A 23,217-nucleotide genomic window follows, 5' to 3' on the forward strand; every position below is an offset into this window, starting at 1 on the left:
GGCGGGACCCCCCCCCAAAAAAAAAAAAAAAAGAATGTTGAATGTTAGCCCCCACTCTCTTCTGGCTTGTAGGGTTTCTGCAGAGAGATCCTCTGTTAGTCTGATGGGTTTCCTTTTGTGGGTAACCCAACCTTTCTCTCTGGCTGCCCTTAACAATTTTTCCTTCATTTCAACCTTGGTGAATCTAACAATTATATGTCTTGTGGTTGTTCTTCTCAAGGAGTATCTTTGTGGTGTTCTCTGTATTCCTGAATTTGAATGTTGGCCTGTCTTGCTAGTTGGGGAAGTTCTCCTGGATAACATCCTGAAGTGCGTTTTCCAACTTGGTTCCATTCTTCCCGTCACTTTCAGGTACACCAATCAAACACAGGTTTGGTCTCTTCACATAATCCCATATTTCTTGGAGGCTTTCTTCATTCCTTTTCATTCTTTTTTCTCTAATCTTGTCTTCATGCTTTATTTCATTAAGTTGACCTTCAATCTCTGATATATTTTGTTTTTCAGCTCCATCAGGTCATTTATGCTTTTCTCTAAACTGGTTATTCTAGTTAGCAGTTCCTGTAACCTTTTATCAAGGTTCTTATCTTCCTTGCATTGGGTTTGAACATGCTTTTTTAGCTCAGAGGAGTTTGTTGTTACCCACCTTCTGATACCAACTTCTGCCAATTTGTCTAACTCATTCTCCGTTCAGTTTTGTTCCCTTGCTGGTTGTGATCATTTGGAGGAGAAGAGGCATTCTGGGTTTTGGAATTATCAGCCTTTTGCACTGGTTTTCCTCATCTTCATGGATTTGCCTACCTTTGGTCTTTGATGTTGGTGACCTTCAAACAGGGTTGTCATGTGGTCATCCTTTTTGTTGATCTTGATGCTATTCCTTTCTGTTTGTTAGTTTTCCTTCTAACACTCAGGACCCTCTTCTGCAGCTCTGCTGGAGTTTGCTGGAGGTCCACTGCAGACCCTGTTTGCCTGGGTATCACCAGCGGGGGCTGCAGAACAGCAACAATTGCTGCCTGCTCCTTCCTCTGGAATCTTCATCCCAGAGGAGCACCTGCCAGATGCCAGCTGGAGCTCTCCTTAATGAGGTGTCTATCAATCCCTGCTGGAAGATGTCTCCCTGTCAGGAGGCATGGGGGTCAGGGACCCACTTGAGGAGGCAATCTGTCCTTTAGCAGAGCTCGAGTGCTGTGCCGGGAGATCCTCTGCTCTCTTCAGAGATGGCAGAGTTATGTGGATCATTCAAATGCTAATGCATTTCACTATACCATATCAAAAACTCACATTTGTTAGTATGTCATCCACAAAGTCTTTATGTATTGGGATGCAGTGAAGTTCAAGGTAGTAGATACAAGTCTTCAAAGATAATTCTAATTTTCACTTGAAAACTCAAATTTAACATTGGAAACAAATACTGTCAGTTGTTTTCCCTGAAGTTGCAGGCTCATGTAATTCATTTCCAAGAAAAGATGTTTGCCAAATATCCGAGTCTTAATAACAATTGCTTATCTGTCAATTGGTTACTCAAAAACTATGTTATAAAAATAGTGTCTGGTCTAGCTCACAAGTCGAAAAAAAAGTGCTTTTCCTTTGGACAGTTATGGTATTTTTTAATAGCTTTATCAGGATACAATTCACACAATTCACCCATTTGAATTGTACATTTCAATGATTTTTAGTATATTCACAGAGTTGTACATTGTACATCATAACCACAATCAATTTTAGAATGTTTCAATTACCAGCCAAAGAAACCCAATACCCTTCAGCCATCATCTTCCAATTCCTCTATCCTCCCCAGTGATAGGCAACCACTAATCTACTTTCTGTCTCTATACATTTATCTATTTCAGACTATCATATAAATAAAATCTCTTGGTTTTTGTAATAGGCTTCTTTGACTTATCATAATGTTTTTAAGGTTCATCTAACTTGTAACATGTATCAGTACAGCACTTCATTCATTTTTATGGCCAACTTAAGATCTAGGTTATCTATATGATGAAATATTATTTGATCATAAGGCCTCAAAATAAACAGCTGATGCTGTTTCCATTTTGGGCTAAATAATGCTGCCCTGAATATTACTGTACAAGTTTTTGCATGGACATATATTTTAATTTTTCTTGGATATATAACTAGGAGTGCCATTGCTAAATCATGTGATAACTCTATGTTCAATCATTTGAGGACCTGCCAGACTGTTTTCCAAGCAGCTGCACTATTTATCATTCACACCAATAGTGTGTGAGGGTTCCAATTTCTCTTCATCCTCTCTAACCCTTGTCTTTATCTGTCTTTTTTAATATTAGCCATCCTAGTGGGTGTGAAGTGGCATCTCACAATGGTCCATTTGCATTTCCCTCATAGTTAATAATGTTGAGTATCTTTTCATGTGATTATTAGCCATTTGTATATCATCAGTAGAGAAATGTATTTTCTAATTATTTATCCATTTGTAAATTGAGTTATTTATCTCTGTATTATTCAATTGTGGGAGTTCTTCACATATTCTAGATACAACTCTCATCAGATTTAAAATTTTCAAATGTTTTCTCCCATTCTGTGGGTTGTCTTTTTATTGATGTCATTCTTTGAAGCATAACTTTTTAAAAATCTGATGATTTCTTCTTTATTTTTACTTTCATCCCTTACGGCATTGGTGTCATATCTAAAAAAAACCATTGCCTAAGGCAAGGTCCACAAGAGTTACATCTATGTTTCCTTCTATAAGTTTTATAGCTTTAGCTCTTAATTTATGTCTTTGATTCATTTTGTATTAATTTTTATATACATGATGAGGTAGGTGTCCAAATTCATTCTTTTGCATGTGGATATCCAGTTGTCCTAGCATTGGTTGTTGAGGAGACTATTCTTTCTCCATTGAGTTGTCTTGGTACTCTTTTTAAAAACCAGTTGACCATAGATGTATAGATTTATTTCTGGATTCTCAATTCTGTTCCATTTGGCCTATATGTCTAGCCTTATGCCAGCACCATACAGTTTTGATTACTGTAGCTTTGTGGTGAGTTTTGAAATAAGAGAAAAATGAGAGTCTCACTTTGTTCTTTTTGCACAATTGTTTTGGTCATTCTATAATAGGTCCCTTGAATTTCCATGTGAATTTTATTGTATTTTATTTTTGAGATAGAGTCTTGCTCTGTCACCAGGTTCAAGTACAATGGTGCAATCTCAGCTCCCTGCAACCTCCACCTCTTGGGTTCAAGCAATTCTCATGCCTCAGCCTCCCAAGAAACTGGGAATACAGGCATGTGCCACCATGCCTGGCTACTTTTGTATTTTTAGTAGAGTCAGGGTTTTGCCATGTTGACGAGGCCAGTCTCGGACTCCTGGCCTCAAGAAATTCCCCCATCTCGGCCTCCTAAAGTGCTGGAATTACAGGTTTGAGCCACCATACCTCACTGTGGTTTTAATTTGTCAGTTTCTGAAGAAAAAAAAAAAACCCAGCTATTATTCTAATAAGAATTGTCTTGAATCTGTAGATTAATTTTGGGAGTACTGCTACAGTGATGTCTAATTTTAGGTGTCAATTTGACTGAATTAAAATATACCTGGATAGTTAGTAAAGCATGACTTCTTGGTGTGTCTATAAGGTTGTTTCTAGGGGAGGTTGACATGTGAGTCAGTGGCCTGAGTGGGGAAGATCTGCCCTCAATGTCGGTGGGTGCTATCTAACAGCCTGGGGCCCAACTAAAACAACAAAAAAAGAGGGGAAAGGATTTCTTCTGTCACCCTCCAGGACCTAGGCTACACTCTCTTCCTCTGCCTTTGGAAAGCAGAATTCCAGACTCTGCAACACTGGGACTCCAAGAATTAGCACCAGCAACTTTCCAAGTTTTCAGGTCTTTGGTTTCAGACTGAGAATTACACCATTGGCTTTCTGGTTTCGATCATTTTAGACTTGGACTGAGCCATGTTGCAGGCATCCCAGGGTTTTGAGCTTGCAGATGGCCAGTTGATATGGTTAGGCTTTCTGTCCCCACCCAAATCTCATCTTGAATTATAATCCCCGTAATCCCCACGTGTCAAGGGAGAGACCAAGTGGTGGTAACTGGATCATGGGGCAGTTTTCTTCATGCTGTTTTTGTGATGGTGAGTGAGTTCACATGAGATCTGATGGTTTTATAAGTTTTTGGCAGTGATCATTCTGTGATCATTCTCCTTCCTGCTGCCTTGTGAAGAAGGTGCTTGCTTTCCCTTTGCCTTCCACCATGATCATAAATTTCCTAAGGCCTTCCCAGCCATGTGGAACTGTGAATCAATTAAACCTCTTTCCTTTATAAATTACCCAGTCTTGGGCAGTTCTTTATAGCAGTATGAAGAATGGACTAATACACCTGTCATGGAACTTCTCAGCCTCCATAATTGCATGGGCCAATTCTAATAAATCCCCTTTCATCTATCTATCTATCTATCTATCTATCTATCTATCTATCTATCTGTCTTCTATCTATCAATGCATCTACTCTTCCCACTGATTCTGTCTCCCTGGAGAACTCTAGCTAATATAACTACCTTAACAATACTAAGTCTTTCAATCCACAAGTATGAGATATCTTTTTATTTAAGTCTTTCAACCCACAAGTATAGGATATCTTTTTTATTTATCCAGGCCTTCTTTAATTAAAGCAAAGTGTTTTTTAGTGTTCAGTGTACAACTCTTGCACTTCTTTCACCAAATTTATTCCACAGTATTGCATTCTTTTTGATGCCATTGTTAATGTGATTTCTTTCCTAATTTAATTTTCAGATCATTTATTGCAAGTGCATAGAAATATAATTATATTTGTATATTGCTCATGTGTCCAGGAATGGGCTGGACTCATTTACTTGTTTTAATAGTTTTTTAGTGGATTACTTACATTTTCTATATACAGAATTACATCATCTGCAAATAAAGATAGTTTTAATTTTTCCTTTCCAATATGGATATCTTTTATTTTGTTTACTTTCCTCATTGCCCTTACCAAAGCTAACAGTATAATGTTGAGTAGAAGTGGCCAGAACAGCTTTGTCTTGTTTCACATAATAGAGGAAAAGCATTCAGTCTTATACCATTAATATAATGTTAGTTGTGGGTGTTTTATAGATGCCCTTTAGTAGTTTGCATAAATTTCTTTCTATTTCTTGTTTATTCACTGTGTTTACTGTGAAGAAGTATAGAATGTTGTCAAATGCTTTTTCTGCTTATATTGGGGTGATGACGTGGTTTTTGTTCTTTATTCTATTGATGAGGTATGTTACATTAATTGATTTTCAATGTTAAAACAGCTTGTATTCTTGGAATAAATCGTACTTGGTTATGGAGTATAATCCTTTTAATATACTGCTGGATTTGATTTGCTAGTGTTTTGTTGAGGAACTCTGTTTCTATATTCATAAAAGACATTGATCCGTAGTTTTCTTTTCTTGTAATGTCTTTGCCTAGGTTTGGTATCAGGATAATATTAGCCTCATAGAATGCACTGGGAAGTGGCTTCACATCTTTTATTTATTGGAGGAGTTTGTGAATAATTGTTATTAACTATGTAAATATTTGATAGCATTTACCAGTGAAGTCACCTGGTCCTGGGCTTTTCTTCATGGGAATGTTGATATTACAAATTTCATCTCTTCACATGTTATAAATCTATTCAGATTTTTTGGTGCTTCTTGAACCAGTTCATGTATTTTGTGTCTTTCTAGATTTTTTTTCATTTCATCTAAGTTCTCTAATTTATTGCCATACAGTTGTTCAACTATGGAACTTTTGTACACAGCAGAAGTACTCTCTCTATATTTCCCAATTCATCACACGGAATATTGAAAAATATATTAACTCAAGGATCAAAATTTAATAAAATTAACTTTTTACTGCCTCAGCAACGACATTCTTAAGCTATTAAAAAACAAACAAAAAAAATCTGTAACTCCTTGGTAATGAAGAATACAATGACTACTGTGGCATTTGATGCCAGTACCCAGAGGTTCACAGAGTATACTTTGAGAAGTACTGGCTTATAGGAAAGAGTCAAGTCTGGGCTATCTAAGTCATGCATATCCTTTTTCTCTTGTACCATCCCTGCAAGTGAAAGCCTTGCTTACCAGACTACTGTTTCTGCAATGTTCTTTGAACAATTTTTTTTAAAACCAGTTAAAATGTTCAACTTAGCAATGTCTTCTTTGCTCTCAGTTATACCAGTTCTCACCTTGAAGCAATGGTATATGAGCTTCAATAAATGGAGAGCTGCAGGGCAAAAAATAACAATTTCGGGGAAGAAAAAATATTGTTTCAAATTTTATTTCCTTTCACAGGCAGTCATATTATAGTTCTGTGGGTGCTCTGAAGAAGAAAAGCACTGGTGTCTATGAAAGCACAGATAATAGGTGTCAAAAATCACTTCAGAGCAGAGGCAAGGCAGGAAGGGTAAAGAAGAGCATGCCATAGAGAAAGGACGCATGCAAAAGATCCAAAGATCAGACAGCATTTGACCCAGTAGTTAACTGGAAGTCTTTTGTTTTGGCTGCAAGGCAAACTGCAAGGATACAGATCTAGAAATAAAACTGCCAAGGTAAATAGGAATGGTATGATATCCACTCACATTGATGAGGGCAGGTCTTCTTTACTCAGTCCACTGATTCAAATGCTAATCTCTTCTGGAGACATGCTCACAACACTCCTGGAAATGTTTCACTAGCTATTTGGTAAAAATATTGTTTAAAATCCTCAAATTTTATTTCCTCTCATGGGCAATCATATTATAGTTCTGTGGGTGCTCTGATGAAGAAAAGCACTGGTGTCTATGAAAGCACAAAGAATGGGTGCTGTTCATTGTTACATTAAGGACATGAGACATACTCTTCAGAGCAATAGGAGAGACGTGAAAGATCACTTTGGCTACAGTGTGCAAAATAGATTAGAAGGGCAAGATAGGAGGTCAGAAGAGCAATTAGAAGACTGTTGAAATAATCCAAATGAGAGAAAATGGGGGGCCTGAAAATACATTGGCAAAGGGTGAAAAGGAGTAGGTAGATTTTTAAAATAGAAACATAAAAACATCAGAACCGGTAAATTTTTAAGTGCAGAGAGTGAGAAAGAAGAAAATCAAGAATAATGCCTACATTTCTGATAGACTGTATGTCATGTTAAGATACACAGGAGTGGCCAGGCGTGGTGGCTCATGCCTGTAATCCCAGCACTTTGGGAGGCTGAGGCAGGTGGATCACGAGGTCAGGAGATCGAGACCATCCTGGCTAACATGGTGAAAACCCGTCTCTACTACTACAAAAACAAAAACACAAAAAAACAAATTAGTCAGGCATGGTGGCAGGCACCTGTAGTCCCAGCTACTCGGGACGCTAAAGCAGGAGAAATGCATGAACCCGGGAAGCAGAGCTTGCGGTGAGCTGAGATGGCGCCACTGCACTCCAGCCTGGGTGACAGAGCGAGACTCTGTCTCAAAAAAAAAAAAAAAAAAAAAAAAGATACACAGGTGGAGGATGGGGATATTTAGGTGAGAAGTTAATTAGCTGAGTTTGGCACAGGCAGTTTTGGGTGTTTATGAGATATGTGAGTAGTGATATATGGTGAATTATTTAACAGAAGTTTTCTATACATTGTTGAGAATAGCCAAGTTAGTTTCTGTTCATTTTTATACATACCAATCTGCAAGCGTGTGTGAGTTTCTTCAACAGCACTCAGTAGCTTGGGTGCGAGACCTGGTATGGCTGATGACTTGGTGATGATAGAGCACGCTGGGATAATCACACTGGTTCTAGCAATTCTAATTTTCAAGTGGGGAAGAAGAGCTTGTGCCACAGAAGTCAGCAACTGTGGTCCCAAGAATAAGTCTCCAGAAGCATCTTCAACTGTGCAATTAAAATTCAGGGTGGCCAATAAACAGGGCCCAGAAGAGGAAAGCCCGTGGAGGAAAAGAGAGAGATCAGCAGAGTTGCATTGTTCTCACCGGGGCTTTTTCAGAAGGCAAAATTCCTGTTGTGGCATGGACATCTTTATTCTATTCCATTTTTTCTTTTTTTCACCTTTCCTTTCTGTTTTCTAGTCAGGATTCTGAGAAGGAAAAAGCACTATATTTTAAGCTAGAAAAAATATGATACAGGAAATTAGGTGCTTACAGCCCTATTGGTAGGGATGATGTGGCAGGTCTTCTCAAATGATGCTCTTGTGACGCAGAAATGATTTTTGGGGGCAGCTATCACCTCAGAGCCTGCCCTTGTAGCTAGGCTGGAGCCACCGCTACAACTGTCTCCGGATATCCAGGAAGATGGAGATTAGTCACCTGAAGATTCAATGCAAGGACTAGGATGTCATATCAAGAAATGACAATTGCCAGCGTTACATCTCAACACCCAGAAAGCCGGAGAAGGAATACTAGAACAACATTGTGGGGAAACTTTGTGTTTCCATAACATTGCTTGCCAAAATCATGAGCCAAAAACCACTGATGAATGGCCCCCCCTTTAAATCTACCTTCCAAATCTCACGCAAGTGCATTTATTTGGCAAAACCTAACATGCATTTAAAACTTACATGAAAGGGGGTCATGGAAATGTAATTTTTGCCTTTTCAATCAATCACTCAATGGAGATGAAGGCAGAGTGGAGTTTAGGTGAGTCAATTCAGAGAACCCACATCCTGGGGATGCCAGCAACGAGGGAAATGTGTGTTTTGTTTTCTGGGGTTTTTTTTTTTTTCCAGAAATGATGTGTACCCTCCTCCTCGCCCTGTTCAGTGGATCTATGCCAAGAAATGATTAGGAAGTTACATTTCTGCCCCTCAGATGAGGAGTTACTAAGCCTTTAGTTTCTCTTAAATTTTTATTTGAGGTTTCACCTTTTCTCACACTTTCCTTGAGCCTTGTGTCACACCTGATGGACTTTTCCCAAGCCAAGGTCACTTTCAGATCAGACATCCTATTGAGTGGCAGGTACTATTCAAGGCACTAAACACATAAAAATGAAGAAAGGAATTGAAAAGCCTGTTCTTTAGGAACATTATATTATTATAGGGATGGTAAACAACTAATATAATTATTAAATAAACTACAAGCTATTTTAGGAGGTGGCCAGAGCAGTATTTAGTCCAAGGCTATTTGTCCCCCACTACTGAGGCAAGATACTTCTGAGTAATTTTATTAATGCCCCATGTCTCATGAGGTTTTCCAGTCTGACTGGTGAGAACAGTCACTATGCATGGTTTCTCCAGGTCCTCTCAGTTATTTCCCCAGCCTTGGGTGGTCTCCTCACAAGCATGAGCCAAACGTACTCTGCCTAACACTTTGGGAAACTCTCCAGGGCTCTCGGTCCTGTGAACTGTAGTTGCCTTGGTCTCCCCTGACTCTCAACTTGGGAAGTCTACTAGCTCTCCTTGGGTTCCTCCTTCCTTTTGTCTCACATTCACAGGATAACTGTGTTGTATTTCATGATGTCCATTGTTTTGTAATCCACTATTTCATGTATTTTCTCTGCTTTGGGGGTTGTTTTAGGCAGGAGGATAAATCTAGTCTCTTTTACTCCATTATGGCTGAAAGCAAATGTTCTGACAACAGCCCCTATATGTCACAGTTGGTATGTTTACTAATTTTATGAAATGGTAGGACAAGATACATGAATATTAAGCTCCGACTCCATCACTAGAGAGCCACATTGATACTTAAATGTTGATGACTATAAATTTTATGAGGGATGGTATGATGGTTAATTTTATGTATCAACATGATTAGGCTGTGGTACCCAGTTGTTTGGTCAAACATCAATCTAGACATTGCCGCGAAGGTGTTTAATATGCAAATCGGTAGATTACACTCCATAATATGAGTGGGCTTATCCCATCAGTTGAAGACCTTAAGAGAAAAGACTAAAGTTCCCTAAAAAGGAAAAAATTCTGCTTCCAGACTGTATTCAGACTCAAGACCAACATCAACTCTTTCCTGGGTCACCAGCCTTTTGGCCTGCCCTGCAGATTTCAGACTTAGCAGTTCCCACAATCTTGTGAGTCAATTTGTTAAACACTTTCAAGATATTGGATTATATATATAACCTTCAATTGGTTCTGTTTTTCTGAAGAATCCTGACTAACACAGTTGGATATATGTCTGTCTTTTTTACAGCAAACCCAAGGGAACTGGAATAGCTGTTAAATAATTCAAACCTGTGCTATCTTGAGTTCTTTGTGGCACTTCTTTATTTAGAATACCAAGACATATATAATCCAGTTTGTCTCTGGAAATAGTCTACTAATGACAGAATATATTCAATTGGTCAAAACTTAAGGAAATCAAAAGTTTGCTCCTCTGCTGGCTATTGCTGACACACAAGGCCCAGAATCAGAATTTTAAGGTTGGTTCTATTTTCTTTAGTATGTTCTATATCTGAAATGTCTATTACTTTAATCCTAGTGTCGTTTTCTCCCTGTGTACTTCTCACACACTATTACCCAAACTCATCTCTCACAGTATTAACAGTCACAGGGATTGTGGTGAATCAGAATAATCCCCAGGACTTTTCTGACAGAGATACTAAGGAAAACAGTCTTTTGCTTTGCAGCATGGCTAGAAGAATGTGTAACTAGGACTGCTTGTGGCCATCTTCTTCACTTGCAGCAGGAGAGAATGTAAGTCACACAGGAAGAGTGAAAGAAAGAGTCAAATATTCTCTGCCATGGAAGAATCTCAATTTCTAGCCTCAAGTCTTTGTTTTCTTTAGATTTTCTTTCTTGTGAACTGCTGCAATATCCTTCACAATAATGGGAGCCAATAAATACATTTTTGTCTACTCTATTAGAACTGGGTTTGCGGGTGCCTGGAACTAATAGTGATTGGACATATTTGCACCTTCTTGTTATTGGAGATTCCCATAACAAGAATTAGAGGTGTAGCAGAGTCAGAGTGATTGGACTGTACCACTGCAGGGAGAACACATGTTCTAACATGGTGGAAAGATTTAATGTGTGATTCAAAATTATATTTTCTCAGAGAGTCAGGAGAGATCCGGAAGCTAATATTTTGATGAACTAAGTTATCTTACAAACTATCTTACCATTGATCATAAAAAATTCATTGGTTACCAAAAATTACTTTAATTAATTGCCTAATGAAATTAATTAATTGTTTTAATGCAAAAACACAGATAGAAAAACAACAATGAGATACCACTGTATACTACTAGGATGGCTATAATTTTTTTAAAAAAGAAAATAGTAAGTATTACTGATGATATGGAAAAATTGAAACCCTTATGCTTTTGCTGGTAGGAATGCAAAATGGTGCATTCACTGTGGAAAACAGTTTGGTGGTTCCTCAAAATGTTAAACATAAACTTACCATATGACCCAGCAAGTCCACTCTTACATACATACCAAAAAGAAATGAAAGCAGAGACTTAAACGGATACTTGTTCATTAATGTTCACAACAGTATTATTAATAATAGCCACAAGTTACAAACAACCTGAGCATCCATCAATAGAGGAAGGGACAAACAAAATGTGGTATATACATACAGTGGAATGTTACTCATCTATGAAAAGAAGTTAAGTTTTGATACACGTCACACACGAAGAAACCCTGAAAATATACTAAGTGAAATAAGCCAGATACAGAAAGGCAAATATTTTAAGATTCCACTTACATGAAATATCCGGAATAGACAAATTCATAAGGTAGATTAGAGGTTACCAGGGGCTGGGGGAAGTGAGAATGGAGAGTTATTGCTTAATAGGTATAAAATTTCTGCTGGGGTGATGAAAATTTTGAAAATAGATAATGGTGATGGTGGCATAACATTATGAATATAATCAATGCCACTGACTTACATGCTTAAAAGTGGTTAAAAATGGTGATTTTATTATATATATCTCTCAAATATTTATATTTTACCACAATAAAACAAATGATAAAGCACATACACATACACACACAACTAGAGAGACAGTACTATATGTGTGTTGACTAAGAACAAAAGACAATGGCTGCGGGTCAAACAATTTGAGGTTCAAGTAGAGATCTTTGGGAATGTTCTTGATTCATTTGTATCTCAGTTTCTTTATCTGCAGAACTAGGATAGGAAGTACAATAGCTAGTTCATGGTGTATTAGTTCATTCTCACATTGCTATAAAGAAACACCTGAGATTGGGTAATTTATAAAGAAAAGAAATTTAATTGGCTCACAGTTCCACAGGCTGTACAAGAAGCATGACTGGGGAGGCCTCAGGAAACTTACAATCATGGCAGAAAGAGAAGGGGAAGCAGGCACGTCCTACATAGCTGGAGTAGGAGGAAGAGCAAGAACCGGGAGGTGATACACACTTTTAAACAAGCAGATCTCGTGAGAATTCACTCACTATCTTGAGAACAGCAAGAGGGATGTCTGCTCCCATGATGCAATAACCTCCCACCATGCCCCTCCTTGAAAATCAGGGATTACAATTTGACAAGAGATTTGGACTGGGGCACAAATCCAAACCATATCACATGGGTTGGAGGAAAGATGATATTTATATAAAGTAATAATTTAGCATGGTAAACATGGTGGGTAACTATTAAATATTAGCTATTGTTACCATTATTATTGAGTTCACTTTCTACTTCAGTAATCTCCACATTACCCCACAGTACTGAAAATTCTTCTTATAATTTTTTATATCATTATTTATTTAATTTGTATGAAATAATTATTTTAAAATTATATTTTCAATCCGGAGCCTGTATACGTGGTTAAAATCTTGAATTTCAAAGCATAGGCTAAAAACCTTAGAAAATAAGGTAAGGGAAACTACAAATAATATGAAAACCTTGAGAATTATATGTGACATTGTGTTGCCTCTGGGATGCCAAGCCATGACAGTGCAAAAATGAATCTTGCCCATCCACAACCAATGATTGCATAGAATGTTACAGTACCAGCAGTTATCTTAAAATCCCAGTATGTACTCAGGTACTCTTTAAAAAGTTAGTACATGCAATTATTGTGCAGATAACAATTAGCCACAATCACCTATATATTCATGTATGTTGTGCAGGAAATCCTGAGAGACGATTGCATAAAATTATCATTTAAACTTCAAAGGTAAATTATTGGAATATCCCATTGTCTAAGAGCACTCAACTCCTGGCAGAACAATTTAGTGAAAAGTACAATTAAGCAAACAAAAAATAGTTTGAAACTCACTTCAATTGTAAGGTAAAGTGAAAATAATGGAAGTGGTAGACTTGGAAAAATCCAGCTATTTTAGATCAGAAAATGACTCACTTATCTATACAAATGGCTAAACAATATGTGAGATGATGAGAGTAGTTCATTCCAGTTCTTTATATAAACAACTGAACTATTTCATGCCACTATTGTTCATGTTCTTATTGTTTCTTAGTTTATTGTACCAAACCATATTTTTAAAAGCAAAAAGTAAATAAACTTTATCCTTTAGAAAGTTGGTGAGGGGGCCGGGCATGGTAGTTCACGCCTGTAATCCCAGCACTTTGGGAGGCTGAGGCAGGTAGATCACCTGAGGTCAGGGGTTCCAGGCCAGCGGGGCCAAATGGTGAAACCCCATCTCCACTAAAAATACAAAAATTAGCCGTGCAGGGTGATGGGCACCTGTAATCCCAGCTACTCAGGAGGCTGAGCCAGGGAGAATCTCTTGAACCCAGGAGGCAGAGGTTGCAGTGAGCCGAGATCGTGCCACTGAACTCCAGCCTAGGCAACACAGAGAGATTCCATATAAAAAAGAAAAGAAAAGAAAAAAAAGTTGGAGAGGGACAGCTCGGTCTCACCTATAATTAGGTCAAAATTTCTTTGAAGATTTAAATTTTGCTCAACAATTTATTTGGATTTTCCCTCCACATTATTATGTCTCTGTGTTAATCTTTAAATAATGTTCTAAATTATTAACAAGGAAAAACTCTCATTTGTCACATCGGTTAGAGCAAGATGATCTTTCATTTTCTTACTGATTCTGAAAAATTGATATAAAATAAAGAAAGCAGACACTGCACACTCAGGTAGTATCTCTTCTCTATCTTGGTTTTAAAACAGTTGCAGGGTTTGTTTTTTTTAAAGGGATTCTCAATGTGGCAAAAGTATTTTATGTTGTCAGGGTAATCACTCTAAAGAGACATGCAAATTATCTGGTAGCACCTTCAGACATATTAATTGTTTCTAGGGCTGCTTGACAAATTACTTCAAACCTAGGGTCTTAAACAAGAGAAACTTATTACCTCAGAGTTCTGGAGGCTAGAAGTCTGAAATCAAGTTGCCAGCAGAGCCACACTCCCACTAACGGCTCTAGGGAAGAAACTTTCCTTGCCTCTTCCAGTTTCTGGTGGCTCCCAGCATCCCTTGACTTGTGGCAGCATCACTCCAAGCTCTGCTTCCATCTTCATATGGCCTTCTGTGTATCCCTGGGTGTCCTTCTGTCTCTTAGAAGTGGATTTAGGGCTGACCGTAGTACAGCATAACTCATCTTGATCCTTACTTTACATCTACAAAGTCCTTATTTCCAAATAAAGTCACATTCTGACATTCCAAGGGGATGTAAATTATTGGAATCATTATGCAACCTAGTAAACTAATGAAGGGAATGGGCCTTGGCTTCAGACAAATTTGAGTTCAAAAACCCAAGTCTGTCACTTTCTAACTCTGTGACCTTAACAAATCATACATCTCTGGACTTCAAAGTTTGTCCTCATAGATAAAATACAGTGAGGTTGTATTCAACACTGGAAATATTAACTAAGCTCTGTTCAAGTATTTGGATGTGGTTTTAAAAATGTCTAATAACATACCTAAAGAGTGGGAGTAAATCAAGTAGTGGAAAAGGAATGACTCTTCATAGTTGATTCTTTAAGATATTCTGAGCAGTTTAATGTTTAAAATTGTAACATTTTTATTCTAAGATAATATAGATAGGCTAAAAAGGATAGTGAACGTATTGCTGAAATACACCACTTGAAGGAGCCAACTGAAAAAAATAAAATATAATAATTAGTGGCATAATCCAGGTCATTAAAAACTGTTTCAAACTCATTTCTTATTTCAAATCCTATTGTGAATACATTTCCTTTCAATAATAGCCAGTATAAAATGGTAGTATCTTATACTCACTGCTAGAAGCTGAATCTTGCCCCTGAAAAATTTATATGTTGAAGTCCTAAGCCCTGATACTTCAGAATATGAGTGTGTTTGGAAATATATCCTTTAGAAAGTACTTAATTTTGGCCGGGTGTGGCGGCTCATGCCTGTAATCCCAGCACTTTGGGAGGCTGAGGCGGTGGATCACCTGAGGTCAGGAGTTGGAGACCAGCCTGGCCAGCATGGTGAAACCCTGTCTCTACTAAAAATACAAAAACTAGCCGGGCATGGTGGCGGGTACCTGTAATTACTGCTACTTGGGAGGCTGAGGCAGGAGAATTGCTTAAACCTGGAGGCAGAGGTTGCAATGAGCTGACACTGAGCCATTGCACTCTAGCCTGGGTGACAAGAGTGAAACTCCATCTCAAAAAAATAAAATTAAATTAAATTAAATAAAATTAAACTAAATTAAAAATAAAAAGTACTTAAGTTCAGATGAATATGTCAGGATGGGTGCTAATCCATTATGTGCTTACAAGATCAAATTTTTTAAGTCTGTGGTGCTTCTTTCTGGCAAGCTTAGCAAATTCATACAGTCACCATTCATTTTTGTATACCACACTCAATCTAATCATATTCAGATTTCTTTTTTAAAAAATCAAGAAGAAGCACATCATTGTCTGTTGACTTCTCTATGTGAACACACTGTCTAGATTGGCATGTAAGTACAAACTGCACAGATAGCTGGTGCTTCACTGAGTCCAACTTGTTTCCCAGAACAAAGGGAACTTTGCCTTACAGATAAATCTAGGACTCTGACTATTAGAATCTAGAACACTAGCTTCTGCTTTGTTTTTTTCTGTCTTTGTTCACTAAAATTCAGAAAAATTCCTAGGTCTAATATCATGCAGGGTCACCCTATTACAATACTATGGAGTTTCAGAGAAAGGAGAGCTCACATTGGATCAGGGGATGGGAAATGCTTCATTAGAGGGTGGCATTCAAACGACACTTCTTTTTTTTTTTTTCTTTAGGGGAAAGTGAGAACGCAGTCTGTCACTATCACAAGTTATGCAGTTGAGTTTCCCACATTTGGGGAAATTGCAGGGGTCAGCACATCCTGAGTGCAATGGATAAGCCTTGCCCTGGGAAAACCACCTTCGTGATCATGGTATCTCCTCTGCCAGCTAAGTATCAAACCATACATGAGAAGGATAGACAGCAATTAGCAGGCAGTATACTTTAATTGGAAATAAAAGACTAAGAAAATCAGTGAAGTCTGGAAAATTTGGTATTTAGAGAACATGGAATGGTTTCATATCATTAAAGCATGTATATGTTTAGGGGGGTGGTGCATAATGACTTTAAAAAGTATTCTAGAAACAAGTTATTAATGATTATAGTAAGGTTAAAAAATGTGGATATTAGCCCAAAGGACAAGTGTATTTCAACTCACATGGCATATCTGTTCAAAATAGTTTCCTGAGCCCCATTCACGAATGAATACATCAGAAGATCTGCCAGCAGGCCTCCAAAATGTGCATTATAGCTAGCTTCCCAGATGCTGCTTATTATCACATTAAAATTTGAGAACTACTACAACAGATATCAGGAAACTATTAAATGGCCCTGCAAATTTTTGAGCAAAGAATAACCAAATTATATCTATACTTTAGGATGATTAATCTAATAGTGATAGGTATTGAAGACAAAGTAGATATGGGTTTAGGAAGTTGATGCACCAGTCAAGGCAAGAGACAATGAAAGTTTAGATAAAAGTGGATATAAAGGACTTTTTATCTTACCATGTTAAAAATATGACGAAGGTTGGAATGTAGAATTTTATAACTCACATATAAGAGGATGAGATAAAGAAGTATTGAGGAAGACTGTGATGGTTAGTATTGAGTGTCAACTTGATTGGATTGAAGAATGCCAAGTATTGTTCCTGGGTGTGCCCGTGAGGGTGTTGCCAAAGAAGATTAACATTTAAGTCAGTGAACTGGGAGAGGCAGACGCACCCTCAATCTGAGTGGGCACCATCTAATCAGCAGCCAGCACAGCTAGAATAAAGCAGGCAGAAGAAGGTGGAAGGAGCTGACTTGCTGAGTCTTCTGGTCTTCATCTTTCTCCCGCGACGGATGCTTCCTACATCAGACTCCAAGTTCTTCAGCTTTTGGACCATTGGACTTATACCAGTGGTTTGCCAGGGGCTCTCGGGCCTTCGGTCACCGACTGAAGGCTGCACTGTTGGCTTCCCTAGTTTTGAGGTTTGGGGACTCGGACTGGTTTCCTTGCTCCTCAGTTTACAGACAGCCTATTGTGGGACTTTACCTTGTGAACATATGAATCAATATTCCTTAATAAATTCCCCTTCATATATACATCTATCCCATTAGTTTTGTCCCTCTAAAGAACCCTGACTAATACAAAGACTAAGGATTAAGTTGCGGTAGGGTTAATTAGAGATAGGGGCATCATAAGGAAAAGCCTGTTGAGCATTTAAGCAGGAGTACATGATGTATTCAGACTGAGACATGTTGAATTTTGCTATTCTGGTAGGACACCCAGAGCAAGACATTCAGCTGGCTGTCTAAAATATGAGCTGGAGTCTAAGAGCGATGTTTGAGCTGAAAATACTGATTCAACATTTATCTGGAAGAGATGATGATTGAAGCAATCTGAATGGATAACACTTGGCTCTTATCTATCCAACATAGGCCATAGGAGAAAGTCACACAGAACCAGTGAATTTAATGACAAACCACAAGAATTGTAAGTTGAAATTTTATTGTTATGATTTCTTATATTGTTAAGTTTATAATAGTTTACATTATGATCAGTGCCTAAAATTACATTCTCTAGGCCTTAGGTTCATTTTTAAAACTATAAAAAAACAGCCCTTACAATGTAATTATAATGAACACATAGTATTTTTCTTGTGAAATCAAGTACAGTAACAGCTAAAGAATTGTGTCACCTGGGTCATCCTAGTCCTTACTGTTTCCAGTATCTTCTGTATTTACCTTGCAAATTCTCAGTTTTCTTTATGTGGTGCCCATTGGTTGAAAACTTTCTGAATCTTTTCATTTTGACAACTTATCTGACCATGACTTGATTGTTTGGTTACAGATTCAAGATTCGAAACCATTTTTATCCCAAGCTTGGAAATAACTGTTATACTACCAGTATTGCTGATGCGCTCCCAATGCTGATGCTTATTCTTTTGTAACGATCTTGTTTTATTTGTCTCTGAAAGCTTCTAGGATTTCCTTTTTATCATTAGGAGTACAAATTGTTATCAAAATGATGCTAGATTTTATTTTTCTTCTTGGCTCTTAAGGTACCCTTTCAATCTAAAGAAATCTTTCTATCTTCAGTTAAAAAAAATTGTCTTTCATCATTTTCTCCTTTCTACTCCCTCAAGTGTGTCCTTATGTGATTTCTATGAATGCTGTACCTACTAAATCTACCATGTCCCTTAACTTTTCTATCATGTTTCTCATCTATGTATTTTATTATTTATCTCTATGACTTTATCTTTCAGATTGCCAATCTTTTTTTCAACTGTGTTCTTTCTAATATTTAGCATGTATACTGAATATTTACATTTCCAAGAACTCTTTTGTATCTTCTAATTGCTTCTTTTTTTATAGTAGTCATCTTTGTTTTATGGATCCAACGTCTTTAATACTCATGAAGACACTAACTAGAATTTTAATTTTTTTTTATTCTCTTCTCTTACCTAAATTGTTTCTTTTTCATCCAGGTGTTGGTTGTTCTGTCTGTTCATCTTGATCTGTCTCTTCCATTCTATTCTTTTTCCTCTGTGTGAATTGCATCTGCAGTCTGGTTGTCCTGTTTCCCCAACAATCCTTTTGAAGAGGAGATTAGGCTTCATAGAAAGGCATGATACTTGTCAACAGGCAGACTTCCCTGTTAGATAGGTGGCCTGGGAACAGACCAACAGACAGTCAAGGCTACCATTTGACAAAATAAAGAGGGGTTTACTCTGAAGTCAAAGTGCTTTAGCCTTTTGTACCCATGAGTGCACCACCCTATCCTTTTAATTTTCCTCTGTATTATTTTGAAGGACCCCAAGATCTATTCTACTTCTTTCTCCAGATCCACCCAAACCAGAAACCTGCCTCAGGACCCAATCAATTTCTTTCAAATTATGATATTTAGTCTATTACCTGAACCAAAAACCTCTGGGTTAGTGGTTTAAACGTTTTCCATCTTCTTTTAGCTAGCAGTCATAATTATTAAAGTTAAATAACATTGTGATACTGTACCTTACATTCAGTATCAACAACAAAATTACCTTGCTTTCTTTTAAGAGACTTTTTAAGAGTAGTTTCAGATATATAAAAAAAATTGAAGGAAAGTACAGAGTTCTAGTATGCAACCTCTTTGATATACACACAGTTCCCACTATTAGCATCTTGCATTAATGTGGTACATTTGTTACAATTGATGACCATCACCTCGCATTGTTATAGCACTTTATTTTTTATAAAAACATTGAGTTATCTCATTTAATCATCAGGTAATAGATGTCCAATAAATATTTTTGAATCCCCATGTCTTGTGGGAGGGGCCCAGTGGGAGATAATTGAATCATGGGTGCAGTTTCTCCCATACTGTTCTCATGGTAGTGAATAAGTCCCACAAGATCTGATTGTTTTATAAGGGGTTTCCCCCTTTTACCTGGCTCTCATTTTTCTCTTTTCTTTATTTTTTCCTTTTCTTTCTTTCTTTTTTTTTTTTTCTTTTTGAGATAGAGTCTTGCTCTGTCTCCCAGGCTGGAGTGCAGTGGCGTGATCTTGGCTCACTGCAACCCCTGACTCCTGGGTTTAAGCAACTCTTCTGCCTCAGCCTCCCAAGTAGCTTGGATTACAGGCACCTGCCACCACGCCTGGCTACTTTTTGTATTTTTTTTGGTAGAGATGGGGTTTCACCATGTTGGACAGGCTGGTCTTGAACTCCTGACCTCAAGTGATCCACCTGCCTTGGCTTCCCAAAGTGCTGGAATTACAGGCGTGAGCCACTGCACCCAACCTCATTTTTCTATTTTCTGCTACCATGTAAAATGGGCCTTTTGCCTTCTGCCATGATTGTGAGGCCTCCCCAGCCACGTGGAACTGGGAATCCATTAAACCTCTTTTTCTTTATAAATTACCCAGTCTCCATTATGTCTTTATTAGCAGTGTGAATACAGACTAATACTAATAATCTTCCTAGTAAGATTAGGAAGTTGTCAGAGGAAGAAAATGCTCAAATGCTGAAAGACAGATATCTTCCCTTCCCAACATTGGGAATGACAATTTAACATGAGTCTTGGGTGGGGACACAAAGCCAAACCATATCATATGGAAATTTTTAATTGTTTGGTTGATCAGTGATCCTTACCCCGGCATTATTGAAGAGTTAACTATAACTCTTTTAAAAAAATACACACACACACACACACAGAAGAATATTTACTTAACACTGCAAGGAATATTTAAGAATATGTATCTTAAACAGTACCTTACTTAAGAAGGTAAAATTAGATGTATTACTTTAAAATCAGTGATAAAACTTTGTTTTAAAATTCTGGCCGCAGAATTAAAATATAAAATACAAATTATTAGTTACACAAGAAAAATACTCATTTCAGTGATGCACACACATATATACATATATGTATATTTTGCAAATAACTTATATACTGAATTTATATTTACTATATAAATCTTTAAAAGCTGAAAGTTTATCAAATCAGCAAGTTCAATAAGTGACTATAGATTATATAAACATGGAAAATCAGTTATTTTCTAATATCCCATCATTATCCATAAAATATTTTATGAAAAAAATATTAATACATACAACAAGAAAATTAAATGTCATGTAATAAATTGCTTATAAGAGTCCAATTAATTAGACCACATAGTACCCATGTCCTTTGCCATGTGACTTTGCAGTTCCTCTTTCCAAAGAGGTGAAGTCTATCCCACCTTCTCACCCCTGCTAAAATTTGGGGTGGGAAGGTGGTGATTTGTTTTGGCCAATACAGTAAGTCTAAGGTTCTAGAGACCTTGAATATTTTTGCTTGTTGCTTTTTTGTTTCTGCCATTGCCAAACAAACAAACCTTGTCTAGCTCACTAGCCTGCTAGAAAAGGAAAGATATACAGAACAACCAAGTTGTCTCAGTCATCCAGCAAAAGCCATCTTAGATGAGGTAATATCAGGTGATCTCCAGATGTGAGTGACTGCAACCAAGATTAGCAGAGTTACCTCACCAACCAGCAGCTGACCACAGTCAAATAAGCAAACCCAGTCAAGATCATTCAAGCCAAGCACAAATTAAACAAGCCTGAGAGACTCATAAGTTAAGTAAATGTTTAATATTAAATGCCACTGAAGTTCAGCAGTTGTTACACAGCATTATTGTGGCAATAGATAATTGATACATACTATTTAAAGACTTGACTAACATGGAAATAAATATGTTCTTACATTTTCTAGATTTTCTAAATGGCTCTAAAAGAGTTAATACTCATATAGCCTTTACTATATGCCAGGTGCTGCTCTTATTTAGACCCCATAATAATCCTCTAAGAAGGTACTATTATCATCGTCATTTAATAAATGATATAACTAAGGCACAAAAATTTTAGTTTCCCCAGATCTTACAGCTCAGTGGTGGAACTAGGATTAGAACTTTAGTAATATGGCTTCAGAATCCATGGTCTTAACCAGTGCACTATAATACATTTTGGACATTTTGCTTACAAAATTAAAATATATATTCTTTANGTGTATGTGCCACATTTTCTTAATCCAGTCTGTCACTGATGGACATTTGGGTTGATTCCAAGTCTTTGCTATTGTTAATAGTGCTGCAATAAACATACGTGTGCATGTGTCTTTATAGCAGCATGATTTATAATCCTTTGGGTAAAAATATATATAAATATATATTTTCATGTATTATAAATATACTATATATATGTGTGTGTGTGTATATATATATAGAGAGAGAGAGAGAAAGAATATAATTTTAGTAAAATAAAAACTATTTGGTATTATGCTAGCTTGGTACAACCTACATTCCAGCCTACCCATACACACATCTTCAGCTATGTTGAGAGTAGAAATGAATCCAAACCAAGCCAGTCAGATTTTTTCATCAGAAAGTATAAAATTGGAACAAAGAAAGAATTCGTCAAACTTTGAGCTGGAACTCTACAGGGTCACCTCTGAAGCATATGAAGAAGCCAAAAATATCAGTCTACAAAGAAAAAGATGATGAAGCAGATTTTTAAATAGAACTGGAAATCAAAGACCATGACACCTCCTAAAGAGAGGTGTTGTCTTAGTTCCTGATAGATTTTCAGACATGGTTTCAGCACCTCATGAGATTCAGTAACAATCTTGGCCTTGATTCCAATAAGAAACCCATATATTCTCTTATTAAGTTCTTCCTTTCTTCCTAAAATAGTTTGAGTAGTTTTTTGTGGTAGATAGAATAACATTACCCTGAAACATGTCCACATACTAATCCCAGAACCCAGCAAAAGGAACTCTACAGATACAATTAAGGCAGGGATGTTGACATGAAGAGATTATCCTGTATTACTCAAGTGGGCCTAATTTAATCACAAGGGTTTTTGTAAGTGAAAGAGGGATGCCAATAGTGAAAGCAACAATAAAACAATGGGTTGAGAACATAGAGGGGAAAAGTAGAGGCAAGTTGTTTTTTCATTGCAAATTTGCCTAGGGTATGATTTTACAAAACAGTGTTTAGCAGTTTCTTTAAAAGTAAGGATAGTCCTGCCATACAATCCAGGAACTGTGCTCCTAATTTTTGGCCACTTGAGTTGAAAACATACAGTCACACAAATACCAGCACACAAATGTTTATAATGGTTTTATTCATAATTGCCAAAATCCAGAAGCAAGCAAATGTCCTTCAATGGGTGAACAGATAAGCAAACAAAGATGTATTTATACAATGGAATTTTATTTATCAGTAACAAAGGAATGATTGACCTCTAGTTTCCAGTCCAGCATGTAAGGAACTGTGAGTCACCATTTCATCCTAAGAAGTAAAAAACTGAACAAACAGAAATCAATGACTCCTTTGA

At 37.2% G+C, this 23,217-nt stretch overlaps 1 long non-coding RNA gene across 1 annotated transcript; it reads right to left on the reverse strand.

Annotated features, from left to right (window-relative positions):
* Window positions 1-4,562: 4,562 nt before the first annotated feature.
* On the reverse strand, window positions 4,563-8,958 carry LOC108517320 (uncharacterized). The gene is made up of 3 exons (XR_001882070.1): window positions 8,849-8,958; window positions 8,131-8,294; window positions 4,563-6,241 (listed from the first exon to the last, which is right to left on the reverse strand). It is a non-coding gene; the product is annotated as an uncharacterized LOC108517320 (long non-coding RNA).
* Window positions 8,959-23,217: the final 14,259 nt, after the last annotated feature.

Source organism: Rhinopithecus bieti, unplaced genomic scaffold (assembly GCF_001698545.2).
Source record: "Rhinopithecus bieti isolate Rb0 unplaced genomic scaffold, ASM169854v2 scaffold_40553, whole genome shotgun sequence".
In the NCBI taxonomy this organism is placed as follows: Eukaryota; Metazoa; Chordata; class Mammalia; order Primates; family Cercopithecidae; genus Rhinopithecus; species Rhinopithecus bieti.